Genomic DNA, 16,039 nt, shown 5'->3' with positions numbered 1-16,039 from the left:
GTTACACTGTACCTAACATAGACTTTTCACAGACTATGCGTGACATGGAAGTCTTTTTCCCAGATAATATTATTTAATTATGCCAGTCAGAATGAAAACCTAAGGATCTTGGACATTGCTCCATGAGTTTCAACTGTGTGCTAGAGAAACACTACCTAATAAATGTTAAAACAAGTGGTTTTCTTTATGATATAGGGCAAAAAGGAAGAATACACTCTTTAAATTCCTAAAATCTTTCCTACATAGCAGTATTAGTATAACTTCTGCAAGACCACATATTATTTTTGGTGAGCATTAACAGAATCTAAATCACTAACTCAATTTTCTTAATGTAAAAACCTTCCGTGTCCTTCTGAAAATTATTTCTTCATATATCCTTTTACTCATTCCAATCAGACAGAACAATAGTTTACTCTCAATACAAACTTCATAGTTATTGGACATTCTTTTTTACATTTTTTCATAGAAATACACCCTCATTCCACAACATGTTCTTTAATGTCAACTATATGTTATGATATTTGGTCTTTTTCAGCTAGAATGAAATTACATTATTTCCTAGGACATTTATAATATACGGATCATATTTCCCTGTAGGGCCACTTGGCAGTATTAAATGAACCACTACAGTTATGAACTCCTTTCTAACATTTTTTTTTACAGCATGTGACAGGAGTATAAAATCCTTCCAGAAACTAAACAGCAAAATAATAAAACATATAATCCATATTTTAGTGAACTTACTGCATGTAGCAATTTACGTTAGAAAGAGAGTCTACCTATAGTAATTCTACAAAATGCCCTGGTAAGAGCAACGTGACTACTAATAATTTTGAGCTTTATTACTTAAAATATAAGAAAAAGGTAGAAAACACCTCAGAAGAGGTTTTGTATTTTCATTAGCTGCTCTATGGACACTATTGATTTCAGCTCAAACTTTGCAAGAGAAGAAGTTCTTTGGCTTGAGGATTTTGAAGTCATCAGTGATAAAGGCCATCTAACTTAACAATACAACTAATGCATCTTTTGCAACAATGGATAGGAGAGATTTGCAATGTGGATGACAACATCCAACTGAGTAGCCAGGCTGCTCAGCTGGTCCATGTCTTCCAGCTCCAAAGACTTCCTATGCTCATGCCGTTTCGGTTTCTCTTTTGTGAAAACACTGCATGAACTGTGTCAGTCTCACTACCTTACAGGGTCCCTTCTCCTGGCGTATCTTCCCTGCCCTGTGCTCCTAAAGCAAGATGGAAGAAGCCCAGTTATCAGCCTCCCATCCATTTTCTTTAAAATAAATGACAGAGAATGGGAACTAAGACCACAAGAGGAAAGCACATCAGGTGGCAGAGTGCTACTCCTTTCTGAGAACTCATTTTGTAAAGTGAATCTGCATTCACTCATAGGTAAAAGTAGGTCAGAACATCTACATGTGAGAAGATGGCTCTGCACCAGAACAGGCAAGCAGAGGCATTTTGCAGTTTTTCTCATGAAGCAGAAGCTCCACACCAACCCCTTCTTCATGCAGTCCCTCAAAACAGGACACTTCATAATAACTACTGGAATGACTTCTACTGCACTCATCCCCGTAACAGCTCTCCATAACAGCTTCTTTTAACAGAAGAAGCTGGTCCATGGCTGTAAATCACAGCTATTTTTCTCACTTTAGTACCTTGTAGAGTTTTCCTGAAAACATTAATGGGAATGAATCTCATCACACATCCAGTGTCCTGTTCACTGGAGGATCTCTGGTGAGAAATATTTTTCAGTGCATTGAGTAGCATATTCTTGTTGTGAAACTCCGAGCAGTAGATAAGGCGGTGGTAACAGAGTAGCAGGAAACAAAAAACACCCCCAAATTATTTTGTTCTCTTGCATCTCAGATGCAGAGAGTAATGCACACAAAAGCCATATAGCACAATGCTAAACTACATCCCACACTGGATACAAGCACAGAGAAACATGGGGAGCTAGACAAAAATCTGCCCAATGTATACTGAAGTGAAGCACAGAAGAGTAAAAATTGCTTTTTTCTGCGAAAATGTTTTACAAAGATATTTGAAAAATAGTGCTAAATTATATTAGCACTATTTACAGATGGATAAGCTGCAGTAGAGAAAAGAAGGTGCTTTTCCAGCACCACCTAAGCACAGGACAACAACAGGGGTAGAAATTATCTTGGTTTTGTCCAACTTCTGGCAGGCTCACATTCACCTGCACTCAACCTCTGGTAATGCAAACCTGCTGCAGCCTGTGCCTCCTAGCTGAGTGTGCCTGCAGAGGAAGGATCTGCCCTGCTGAGCTCAGAGGGAGCTTGTAACTGTCTGCATTGGGGTGTATAGCTGTACCCTGCAATTTCATCACACAATACTCCCTTTTAAAGCTCCTCTGTGGCACAGTGCAGGCCTACACTAATTCAAGTACTGCTGTGTGGCTCAGATACTGATTTGATGCTATTATTACTGCATTATTACTAAGAGAACTGTTCAGGCTTTATAATGAATGTGACATTTCTGTAGTAAAACACATTTCATCTTGTAATTACTCCAGCCATTATATTACATCTATAAGCAGAAATAGTGTTGAAGAAAATACTGTGCTGCATCATGAAGAAAAATGTAATTCAAAAAATCACAGGCTACAGCAGGCATCATAACTACAGTAACAATAAGATCATTTATCTAGCACTCATGAAGGGAAGAGATTACTGACTCACCATTCCAGCCAAATTCAGTGTAGGACAGGGGTTCCATTATCTTTTCCTATACATAACTGGTATCAGACACATTTGGGCATGGAACACACCAAGTACTGAGTATAGTTAGGGAAAAAAAACAACAACAAAAAACCCATAAAGCAAAACAAAGGAGAGCAGTATTGAAATCAGAACAAATAAAGAGGAGAAAGTTTTAAATGATAGGTGTGATAAAATTATTTGTCAGCTCAGTGTGAAGCAGTGGAGGAACTGGTGGGAGTGAAGTTAAACAGAAAAGAAGGTCAGAGAAGGGACAAGGAAGACAATCTGCAGTGCTGAAGCTGCAAGTCAATTAGAATGATGAAAGGTCAGAGAAGGATAACACAAGCTGTATCTCTCACGGATAAGCGGAAAGAAATTATAAAAAATAATAAGCACAGGAACATAAAGAACAGGGGGAAATTACAAAGGAGGAACTTGTACTACTTCATTATTGCCAGCAATAGCCTTACCAATGGGGTTAAATAAATTATCACTGAAAAAGATACAAGCCTCTAAGAAGACCCATAGTCTTTCTTGTAAATAGAAATTTGTGATATATAAAAGATTTGAAGAAACTACATCCAGTTTAAAATGTTGTTTTTCACTTCATTTTCTCCTACCTACACATGGATGAGCAAACTGAACCTGCAGCTCAGTAAACACCTGACTCAATGAAGGATTTTACCCCTGTGAAGGAAACACATATCTCAGAATGTTTGGTTAAGTGGGGCCTACCGTTATACAGGCAAAGTAGTTCACAGCTTGTCAGATCCTGCTAGGTCAATCTGACAAATAAACAGTACCATTAGTATCAGTAACATAGGAGTAAGAAGTACTTACCATGCCAGGAAGTTAAAAAAGAGAAAAGAAAGTTAAATTGAAAAATGTTGCATCCAATGAGTTTTCAAAAAAAAAAGCTGAAATCACTGTTGGAACATACACTGAATTTATTTTCCACAGTTCTACAGATTATAAAGCTTTCAGTGACTTAAGATGCATTATTGAATTCCACTGCTATGTATGCTTGCTAAATTCCTTTTGGTTTTATTGGAGAACGGAGTAAAAGGACAAGTAGGACCTGGGCCTACTCCACACTAAACATTTTCATTTAGAGGTTTCTCTCAGAGTTTAAAAAAATAAGAATACTTCTTGTTGTAGGAACTCACAGTATTTAGCACAATCAACTCCTAAGGAATTAAGAGAGATAGACTAGGAAAAATAATGCAAACTTACCTCATGGCAACTGGGACCACTGGATACCAAGACATTTAACATTTCTAATAAATTATGCTACAGTAACTTCAGTAAAATACTCAGCCCTAACATCATTTTTCAAATACCTGCCTGCTAAGACCATAAATTCACAGGTGTGCTGAACACAGAATCAATGTGATATTAATAAATCAGGGAAGAAAGCAAGTGATTACTCAGGTTTACAATATCAAAACAGGATTGAATTCTTATACCTGGGTTTGTAGATGTAGGTAATGAGTTCACATGGCTGTGGACAAGAACAAAAGAGCCATACATCAGCACATGATTACTTAGGGAGGTGGTGCATTGTCTGTGTTTGTAACATGGACGTTGCTTGAGATATGTGCAGAAAATCAGGCTTGTCCATTCAGTCATTTATTCCCCTTAAAAAAAAAAAAAAGAAAAAATTTATAGTTATGTTCTCCTCATCTCTCTCAACTGCTCAGATATTTTACTAATCATGGGTGAAAAAAACCAATCAAAGCCAAGAGCTAATTATACACATTTGTAATTATACATTTTTATATATTTTATTTAATGTCTACTATGATTTGGGGATATTGAAATTCTACAGTAGAACTGAAGGTTTCACTAGCTGTTATTTGTTATTTTAATTTCTTGTTTATATATATATATACACATATATATGTATACATATATATGTTAAAATCATTTAGGTTGAGAAAACATATGGGTTTTTGTTTGTGAGGACAGACCTCTAGTACTTACAGAAATTTTTGAACATGACTGTTGCAATTCATTTCACCTTTACACCTATTTTGAAGCTGTAAGAAATTCACAGTATATCATCTGTAGAAAGATGTACAGGGAAAATACTACCTTAGCAAGAGCTGCAGACTTCTTAGCAATGGTAACAATTAATGAGAGAAAAATGAACCCAATCTGTCTTTTATACTGTGTTGAACTTGCAAAGCGAAAGTCAAAGAGGAAATAAACCTTTCTAAAGTGAGCCTCTTTCATTTGAGACTAAAGATACATACTGTTGAATTCCCACAATGGTACTCCTAAAGGGTTTGTTAGGAACACATAATTGCAAAATTTACTGTGCTACTGACAATCAAAAATTACAGTAATCATTATCCTTTGCATCAGTGAAAAGGAAAGGTTCTAAGTATGAGTCAGGTACACTTTTCAAATACACACAAATCATGCATTTAGCTGGTGACTTCTGAAAATTACATTTATAGGTAAACAATTACCCACTTGCATTCAGAAGAACCTGATTTGTGCTTACATAAAGATGGATTCACAGTCTTCTTTATTTAATAAAATATTGAAGTTCACAGTGTAACACAATCATGCAATTTACAATATTGTAAATTACAATTTACCATTTGCATCATTGGAAGTTGTCAGGACATTGCACAAATTACCACTCCAGACCACCACAACAGGAAGAAAACGTTTTGTTTCATTCCTTATTTTCCCTTAAAAATGAAAAAGAACAAGCATAGGTTCCACTAATGGGAAAATATTTGGAGTCTGGTCTTGCCCTGCATCCTGGAGATCCCCTGTCACTTCAACTGTCTTGCAGAGCAGCAGGTCCTGGAATAGCCCTATGAATGTTACATGTTACATATGTGGTATTCAAACAACATACAGAGGTGTCATGATTTTTTTTTTAATTGGAAATTAACAGATTTCTTTCCTTCTTCCCTTATTTGCTACATGCTTAAGTTCCACTGAATTAACTGCAAATGAGAAATAAGAAAGAAGAGCATCAGGTCTGACACCATTTTCACTTTTAAGAGATGAACAACCTGGATGGATAACATCAAAGCACCAATTTTCTTCTAGTAGTTCAGCTCATTTTTGTTAACTGAGTTATTCATTCAATATGTTCAAAGTCCATTTAAAAATACAGTCCCTAAAATAATATTAGCACATGCTTCAGCAGGGAGCAGCCAGCCCTCGTCAGCCCCTGTCATAGCAGAGAACATCTGAAGTTACTATTCAGCCGTGGAAAAGCTTGTGAAGAAAAAGGAGAGAGAAATGAATAAGAAGCGAGAAAAAAACAGGACAAAGAAGTTAATGGGGAATGAAAGTGACCATCACACTGCTCTTAAACCAGATAATTTCTTCTACAGCAGTTTTTTACCCAAGGCAAAAAAGGAAGGTGAACTGGAACACATATAGTAGGATATCCAGAGATGGTCATTGCTTCTGCTAAGTGTGACTTACACAGGGACAGAGCATTAACAGCTTTTGCAAATGACAGACATAACATTTAAAAATCAATACGAATGTGCAATCAGCACACATAAAGGAGGAACCTGTTAAAAAAAATCCATTAAAGGATATCAATGATGATGTACTTGTCATTCTGCCTCTATATATTTTTAGTGCACGTTTCTCCTGCAAGTCCCTTGTCTCCAGGTTTACCCTAATTAGTTGGAAAAAATGCAATTAAAATGTGACAAGAAGTTCTTCTGATAAAAAATGCAAGCTTCTCAAGAAATTATGACAGCATTTTCCCCCTGAAACACAAGGATATGGAACACAAAATATTAGTCATAGGTTTGCATAGAAACCCCAAATCAAACTTGCACAATGACCAGTCAACAATTTTTTACTGCAAAAAAGGAAAATGAGGTGCAGCTGTTCCTTTGCTGCAGCATCATAAGATAACAAAAGACTTGCAACATCTTGTTTCACACAACTGAAAGTACTCCTCTTTTTAATCTGCCTCAACTATCCTTTTGACTGTGGTGTATTTTCTCCAAGTAATACTGTCTGTGGCAGAAGTGGGCTGCTTCCAAAGTGTGATTTATCTACTTGTTTACTGAAGCGCACACTGATTTCCCATGAGAACATGGAAGAGCTGTCAGTTCAATTTATTTAACAAAACTTCTAATTGCTCCTTAATTTCTGTGTAAGTAAAAATATTGGAGAAAATATTAAAGGCAATTTCTGTGCACAGAACATTGAAAATATCCAGTGATATCAACAAGAACAAGCCTCTGGCAGATTTTCTACATCTATGGGGGAATGTATATCAGTCAGCAAACTGTGGGAACATGAAGTACTTCTTACTCTTCTTTACTCCATATACAAATGACAAGTTACTAGAAAGCTTTGGGTTCAGAGGTCTGCCCACAGTGTCACCAAGCCATGCTGTTCAGCAGTTCATCGTATCGAAAAGGTTTAACTTTTTCTTTACATCTTCCTCTTATGTATATCATACTTCCTTGCATTTACAGATGTCAATGAAGATTCCAGAGGAACTATCTATTCAGTCTGATTTCATCATTGAACACTGCAGACAGAGAAAGAACTAGCAATCAACACAGCAAAAACAACTCAAAGACAGTACTCCTGAAACCATGCAGTGGTAATGGTCTTGAAATAAAATCTTGTGTATGGACACTAAAAAATCACTTACTACTGTAATCACGGGGAAAGACTTGCTGAGCACTAGGCCTGGTGGTGGAAGATGACAGAAATAAATGAAAAAAGAAATTTTATATATCTAACAATACTTACATGCAAGCTATAAATACCTAAAACTTGCAGTTTTATCTGTGCAGTATTTGGAACATATATAGCTCTGTGTATCCTTCAGCACCTCTGTAAGGACAGAAAGGGTACGAAAGCTTTATCTGGAAGTGAGGTACCAAGTAGTTATTATAGAGCATTGCACACGTGTTAATAATCACCTTCTGATAAAGTCCACTGCAACAATCTTGTCTGTTTTTATCCCTGTCCTACACTGTCCTCTTCTACTGAATATATATCCTGTTTTCAAAACTACCCACTGGCTATTCATCAGTAGTTTGCCCTTTTTCAGAAGAGCAAAAAAGTATTTTAAGTCCTGTAATATCTCTTCTGATAGAAATTCAAACAAAAGGAAGTGCAAATAACTTCATGGTAAAAAGTTGTGCCTTGTGCTTGAGAGTTTATTAAAGACATTTCTCACAGGGACAGTTTCATGAAATAGCCATACTGTTGTTCTTAAATCCAAATCCTGACCAATAAAAGATGACTAAGTGTTACTGATATCCAAAGTCACCCTTTTCTCCTTTCTTTCCAGGAACCCCAAGAGATCTCTTAGAGACAAAATAAAGTACATTATTTCATTTTTACCACTCAGTAACTTTGAGGTCAAGAAGGCAAAAGAAAGACAATAATGTATCTCTTCTCCTCTAATGCCATCACTCCCATCCTCCCCATTGTTCCTGAAATAATAAAAAGGTGCATGAATTTTTCACATAACCAACCAACCAACCAACCAGAAAAAAAAAAGGAAGAAAAAACCCCTAAACACAGGAATTAATGCTTGCAGTTAGATTTCCCATGTGTTTCCTAGGCAAAACCACAAAGTGGGCACTGCAGCAATCTGCACAAAGCTTAAAAAAAAGTAACATTGACTTAACACTCACTGACATCTCTGCAAAACTCTCAAAATCTTCAATTATTGCAAGAGAAAACCCTAAAAAATATTGCATGGACAAATTTAGACTATCTAGAGTAACACTGTACCCTTTTCCCAAAAAATCCTTGCACCCACGAAAAGAAAAATGATGGCAAAAGTTAGAAAAATATGTCATAAAAACACTGAAGAATTATTTAAAATCATAATTACATAGTATTTTCAGAATTTTTGTTTAACCTTTAAACCTTTTTTAACTGGTTATCCCATGTTCCCTTGTCTTCCTTTTGGTCCTGGTGGTTCTCTCTGAGGGAGGTGAAAAGAATTGCCACAGTCAGAAAGCTGAAGAAGCTGGATTTTAACATGCATGTGTACCAGGAAAAGCTGGCTCTATTGAACTCCAGATGCATCCTGCTTTTTTTTTTTCCCCAATTTGGAGGAAAGTGGAAAACACTTAACTAGCCACCTATTAATCAAATGGTAGCTATTTTAAAAAAATGTGTCTTGAACAGTTATTAATCCTTAATAAATGGGCATGTTTGTGATTTCAAGAAGGTTGGGTATCTTATATTGAAATACCACTATTTTCCATAAAAGGTTTTCATCTTGTTTTTTAAAGTAATATGTGGTGAAAATCTTTTTATAAAATATTGAGTGGTGATTTTAGTTCCACTAATTTTAGTGGGCGAGACTGTGCTCTGAGGTTCGATTTATGTGAATTTATTTTAGTTGAGAAGAATTGATTCCTATGAGTCTACTGATAACAGAACACTTGCTACAACAAAACATTTATTTTGCAGGATTATTAGTATAATATTTCATAAAGATATGTGTATAAAACACATGTATGTGTATCCAAGTCACTAGGAAACAATTGTCAGTGCAAACTACTGCAATGCATATTTCTGGACATAAAGCTGATGGCTCTTTTAAAACCTCAGCAAGGCTACAGCCAAGGACTTAACTTCCTCATGAGCTCAGGCTCGGCTGATCTAAGGACTCTGGAAAAGTCTCCTGCACTCCATTACAGATACTGGGGGTTATCTAGGCACAGCTGAGATAGGGAGGCAGGAACAGAACAGGGATAAGATAATTGCAACATGGTCTTCAACTACTAGAACATCTTTTTTTTTGCCAGTGCTGGCAGTTCTGACTTGCAATTTCAATTTTAGCAGTTACAGATTTGGCTCTTGAGGGCCCTTCAGATGTGCCCTTTCCTGGGGCTGTGGCTGCTAGCACTGCCTTACCTTGGGAATTCTGTAGCAACTCAGAGATTTCTTGTCACAGAAAGTGTAAAGATAAGAGAATCTCAGAACTTAAAGCTGTGGATTAAATTAGACAAGAAAACTAATTAAAGAAGAGAAATTATATGGTATTTCCCACTTGGATCCCACTAGAGAACATTGTCCTTCACGACTCTGTTACAGTAAACCCTTGACCTCCCTTGCTGTAGATTGCAGTTAATTGGTTTTCCAATAGCTGTGTTCTCAGCTATTTCTACGGGCTAGCAATAAATATCTGGAAAGGTGTAATACACAGCTTCCTCCTAACAAGTGTTTTAATTTGAAGAAATCATCAAGCAGTCCCTGGTTTTCACAATCAAATACCGTATTTCTCAGATGAAACTGATATGATCTTCCATTAGACACACTTAAGAGCTAACAATAAGATTCTTATATTTATTTATTTACTTTGTTTTTTTCAAAAAGCAAGAAGGGGATTTGGAAGTAAAAAGATTTTCCCTAAGATCTTAAAATCTGCAGATAGACATCCCTGGAACATGAAACATGCACTCACCCAGAAAGAAAGCAATCTGGGCAGAAATGGGTCATACAAAATGCTTCACTACACTGCTTGACTCGGGAAATGGTAGATGGACGTGGCAAAGTTGTGTATTGTCCAGAAGGTGCATTCATATTTGATGTGAGTTGGACTTATGCCAGCTGCCTCTGAAGTCATTTGAATCATTTTTTTTGCTTCCTGTGACAGACACAGTGATGTACACCTGCTAACAGGCTGTCCTGCAGAGTTGTTGGAGAGGAGCACTGCCATGAGGCTGTGAAATAATTGCCCCAGAGGTTCAGAGACTGTTGGAAACTTCCTTCTCTCTTCTTTCATCTCCTGAAAAAGGTCAGGTCCCAAGAGCAGAAGACATACCATGCAAAGAAAAGAGCACAAAGACCACTCTGTGAGGGTAAAACAGTCAGGGAACATTGACCTTGACAAAGCAAAGGTGATACAAATGTGCAGAAGGTGTCACCTAGAAGAACTCGTATATGCAGAGAAACCTCCTTTGACTAAAGACCCCAGAGTGGTGTTACTCTCACAAATCAGTTTCTTGGCTTGTGTAAACTCTTGGATTTTTCATTGATGGACAGCCTGATACAACATTAAAAACACCTTCAAGCGCTTGGACAGTTTCTTCACCTGACAGGCCTGACAGACATCTGCACTGTAATTATCCAGGCATGAAATGATCAGCTGTTACAAAACTCTATCAAAGACTGCTACTAGAATTCTACAGTAACTAAAACTTTGCTCGGGGATTTGGCCTAGTTGAGGGGAAGAGGTGAGACAGGCAAGAATAGCTGATGACAACTATAACATAATCCATCTAGAGAAGTGCAGTTTTATGCAGGGCTGTAAAAAAGGCACAGAGACCTTATTTGGTCTAGAAATAGACCAAAATTTTGAACATCTAGAAAGCTGTTCCCTTGGAGAGAAGAGTCCATGTTGGAGCAGATTTGCTGGCAGGACTGGTGACTCTGTAGGGGTCCCATGCTGGAGCAGCCTCTTTCCACAGGACTGCACCCCATGGGAGGGACCCCACACTGGAGCAGGGAAAGAGTATGAAGAGTGGCTTTGGTGGTCACCTGACATCCAGCCGTGGTCAACCCAGTGCCTATAGGGGTGGAGCATGTGCTAGTGTTTGTTGGCTGGGGTAAAACTGATTTTCTTCACAGTAGCTGGTATAGAGGTCAGTTTTGGGTTTGTGATGAAAACACTGTTGATAAGTCAGGGATGTTTTGGTTATTGCAGAGCAGTGCTTGCACAGAGTCAAGGCCTTTTCTGTTTCTCACCCCACCATGCCAGAAAGCTCCAGAAAACTGGAGAGGCACAAGAAGTTGGGAGGGGACACAGCTGGGACAGCCAATCCACACTGATCCAAGGGATATTCTATACCACATGGCAACATGCTCAGCATCTAAAGCTGGGGAAGAACAAAAAGGAGATGTTCAGAGTGATGGGATTTACCTTCCCAAGTAACCATTACATATGAGGTAGTTCTGCCTTCCTGAGGATGGCTGAACACCTGCCTGCTCATGAGAAGTGTTGAACGAATTCCTTGTTTTGCTTTCCTTGCGTGCATGGCTTTTGCTTCACCTATTAAACTGCCTTTGTCCCAACCCTTGAGTTTTCTCCCTTTTACATTCTCAGTTCTCTTCCTTGGCTGCGTGGGGCTTAGTTGCTGGCTGGGGTTAAACCATGTTAGTCCCTTCTAGCTGCTGGGACTAGTGTAGAAAGGGCTTGCCTTGCCTAAGGTAAGAATAACTCGGGCAGTTTTCCTCATCACATTTTAATATACACTACAGGAATTCTATCCCCTTCTACAGTATGTAAATTTTTGACTGGTCAGGGCCAGTCTGATTGGCAGATTCCCTGGTGTTCACCAACCAGGCAGCCTTCACTAAATGCTAAATGCCAGTATTTGAAGGTCCCACCACCCATTGCTCTCCGTGCAGTCTTTAACAGTCCATTACATTGTTTTATCTTTCCAGGGGTTGCTGTATGATAGGGAATGTGATACACCCACTCAAATGCCATGTTCTTTGGCCCAAGTATCTATGAGATGGTTTTGGAAATGAGTTCCACTGATTCATTTCTTTCTGGAGTACTGTGCTCCCCTAAGATTTGCTTTTCAAGGCCCATGATAGTGTCCTGGGCAGCGGCATGGGGCACAGGGTATGTTTCCAGCCATCTGGTGGTTGTTTCTACCATTGTAAGCACATGGCACTTGCCGTCATGGGTTATGGAGTGTGACATAGTCAATATGCCAGGCCTCCCCATACTTGTATTTCAGTCATTGTCCTCTGTACCAAAGAGGTTTTAACAGCCTGGCTTGCTTAATTGCATTTTTCACATCCATGGATAATGTCTATGGTTAAGTCCACTCCTCAGTCACAAGCCCACCTATTTCTTCCTTGATGTCCCGAGGTGTCATGGGCCCAGTGAGATAGAAATAATTCATGCTTATGCTGCCAATCCAAATCCACCTGTCTTGGCAGTCTTGGCAGCTGCTGGTTGTTCTCACATTTTTCAGTGGCCTGACTCTTGGGTGCATGAGCATCTACATGATGTACCTGCACAACCAGATTCTCCACCCAGGCAGCAGTACTTTGCCACAATACGGCAGCCCAGATGGGCTTAGCCCTCTGGTGTCAGTTATTTTGCTTCCACTGCTGCAGGCAGGCCCACAGGGCACTTGCCAGCATCCAGGAATCAGTAAAAAGGATTGACCACTTTTTCTATTTGGCAGAGTCTAAATCCAGCTGGATGGCTTTGACCTCTGCAAATTGACTCGATTCACCTTCTCCTTCAGCAGTTTCTGTGACTTGTAGTAGGGGACTCCACACAGTGGCTTTCCGTATCTGATGCCTTCTCACAGGATGGCAGGTTCCATCCAGTAAAGAAGGCATATTGCTTCTCATATTCTGCTAACTTATTATATAGTGAGGCCTTTACAGCATGTATTATCTCCTCCTCAGGTGACATTCCAAAATCTTTGCCTTCTGGCCAGTCCATGATCACTTCCAAAATTCCTGGATGACTGGGGTTCCTTATTTGAACTCATTATGTGATCAATGTGACCCACTTACTCCATGTAGCATTAGTTGCATGATGTGCCCAGGAAAGCCTCCCTCAGAACATCCAGTCCAACACAGATAATCAGGGTGCCAGGAGAAGCACCTAAAAATCTGGATCTCCTGTGCAGGTCCCTTCACTCTACTTTGTTTTATGGCAAAACTGGATTTCAAAAGGATTTGGACTATTTTCTTCCCTTTCGCAAAAACTTTTTCTGCTGTATTGCCCCACACAATGGTATCATCAATGTACTGCAGGTGTTCTGCAGCTTCACCCTGCTCCAGTGCAGTCTGCATCAGTCCATGGCAGTAGGGCTTCTTTTCTACCCCTGGGGCAGTTGATTTCAGGTATACAATAATACCTCCAAGTGAAACAAAGTGTGCCCTGCACTCTGCCGCCAAAGGGACTGAGAAAAAGGCATTAGCAAATGTTAATTTTGGCACAGCACTTGGCTGCCTTTGACTGCAGTTCATATGGAAGTTCAGCATGTCTGGTCCAGTGGTGCTGAGCAGTGGCATGACTTCATTCAAGCCACAGTAGTCTGCTGTCAGCCTCCATCCTCCATTAGGCTTTCTCACTGGACACATGGGGCTGTTGAAGGGCGAGCAGGTCCTGCTGATCACTCCTGGGCTCTTCAGTCAACAAATCAGTTTATGGGTGGAAATCATGGAGTCTTAGTTGATACAATATTGCTTCTGGTGCACTGCTGTGGTAGTGATTGGCACCTATTGTTCTCCAGCCTTCAGCAACATGACACGTGCGCCGTCCAAGAGACCAGGTAAGGCAGACAGCTGTTTAATTTCCTCTGTCTCCAGGACAGCTACACTGAAAGCTCTCCAATACCTTCTTGGGTCCTTGGAATACCCTCTCCTGAGCCAGTCTATGCCAGGGATGTATGGACCCTCTGGTCTAGTCACAATGGGATGCTTTCACCACTCATGCCCAGTTGAAGGCTAATCTCAGACTCCAACAGAGTCAGCTGCTGGGATCCTCCTGTCTCTCCAGGAACACAAATGACTTGTGCTCCTGCATACCTTGATGGCATTAGGACACACTGTGCACCAGTGTCTACTAAAGCCTTGTACTCCTGTGGGGCTGATATGGTGGGCCATCAAATCCACACAGTTCAGCGAACCCAGTTATCCCTCTCCTTCACCCGGATGGAGGCAGGGCCCCTCTAATACTGATCATAGAATTAATTCCCTGCTAGCTTCTTCTACAAGTGGACAAGAACTCCTTTCCATAGAGTCAGTAGTATAACCAGCCCTTCCATTCTGCTAGGGAGGGCTCCCTGTCATGCATGGGATTCCTCTGAATCAGAGCAAACCCAGTATTTTTAAAGGGAAATTTAAAATTTTGTTTAAGGAAAGCTGGCACATATTATTTTATATCCAGTGACATCCATTTTCATGTATGGAATATATGTCATTATTTCACTTTATTTCTTCAGTAAGAAACATTTTCTGCATAATTTTTACAGCTCTTCTTCCAGTTTAATCTTTTTTCTTTTTTTCAAGGGAGCATATAGATCTATTCATGCTAGATCTATTCTTGTATCTTGTAAGTGAATCCAGCAAAGAACAAAATCCCAGGTGAGTACAGCCATCTCTGCAGAATGGCCTATGGTGACAAAGTTAAATGCACCGTGACTTCTACAGCCATAAAGTGGGCAACAACAGAGTTTGGGTAAGTCATCAGAGTATGAGATTTCAGCTAAGTCCTACCCTTCTGCAGGGCACTGCATTTATTATCCTCAATCAGATGTCCTCAGGATATTTTCTTTCACTCGAGAGCAGCCATGAAAATCTAATGTTCTAAAATAAAAGCACTTGTCTAACATCTGGTAACAAGGAAAGGGGACCAATGCTTATTTACCAGTGGAAAGCCACACCATGAGAATATGCTTACACCTGTTTCAAGAACTAACAGCAGAAGTAACACATTTGAGAATGATTGATTTTATTCACATATTGGATTATTCCGAAGGGAAAAAAAAAAAAAAAGAAGCCAAGAATGACTCTATGGTAATAAATCTCTTAAATCCTGTTAAGTGAATTAAGTTCTAGGAATTCTGTCAGATCTAAATGCTTTCTGGTATTTTCTATAAGCAGGATAAATGTAAGCAAACACATCAAAACATTTTGATGTTAGTGTCTTGCATTTGATATTATTTTGTGTAATTCTCTGATGCACTGCTTTATTTTATGCAGTATATTCAGAAAGTGTACATTTTTGTATTTATGGAAGAAAGTCAAGCTTCAATACTTTTATGCCTTTTAAACAATGCACTGTTGGCTAAAAAGAGTTTCTCAATACTCAACATGTTAGATCAACAGAGAAATAGCCTAAATTTTATTTTCACAGTTATGTTACCAGATAATAACTTTACAATCAAGTATTTCTTTCAACTGAAATACAGGAGCCAAGTGGTTATGTAAAGCTTCCTCTCTGAATGCCTTTTCCACATCAACCTGAGAGTCTAACTGATGAACGAATGTAATTTAAGTGTCTCTGCACTAGGAAGACTCTATACACAAGAATCCACATTCTTCTTGTGTTTCAAATCTATTTTTATTGCCTCCACAGCCCCCATACCAGAACTGACCACACATTTTCTGCTCTTTGTTGTAGTACCACTTCAAAATGTAATTCTGACATTCTCCGCTATCTTGAACAAGGTCACATGCATCTGGAAAAGGGAAATAAGAGACAGATTTAATGAAAGAAAAGTCCACCCTTCTCAGAATCGTAAATTCAGGGAAAAGTAATGTTCAGTGCAAACTGTCAGACAAAAGTAG

This window comes from Aphelocoma coerulescens, chromosome 2 (assembly GCF_041296385.1).
Source record: "Aphelocoma coerulescens isolate FSJ_1873_10779 chromosome 2, UR_Acoe_1.0, whole genome shotgun sequence".
NCBI lineage: Eukaryota > Metazoa > Chordata > Aves > Passeriformes > Corvidae > Aphelocoma > Aphelocoma coerulescens.
Note: the sequence above shows the minus strand (reverse complement) of the source record.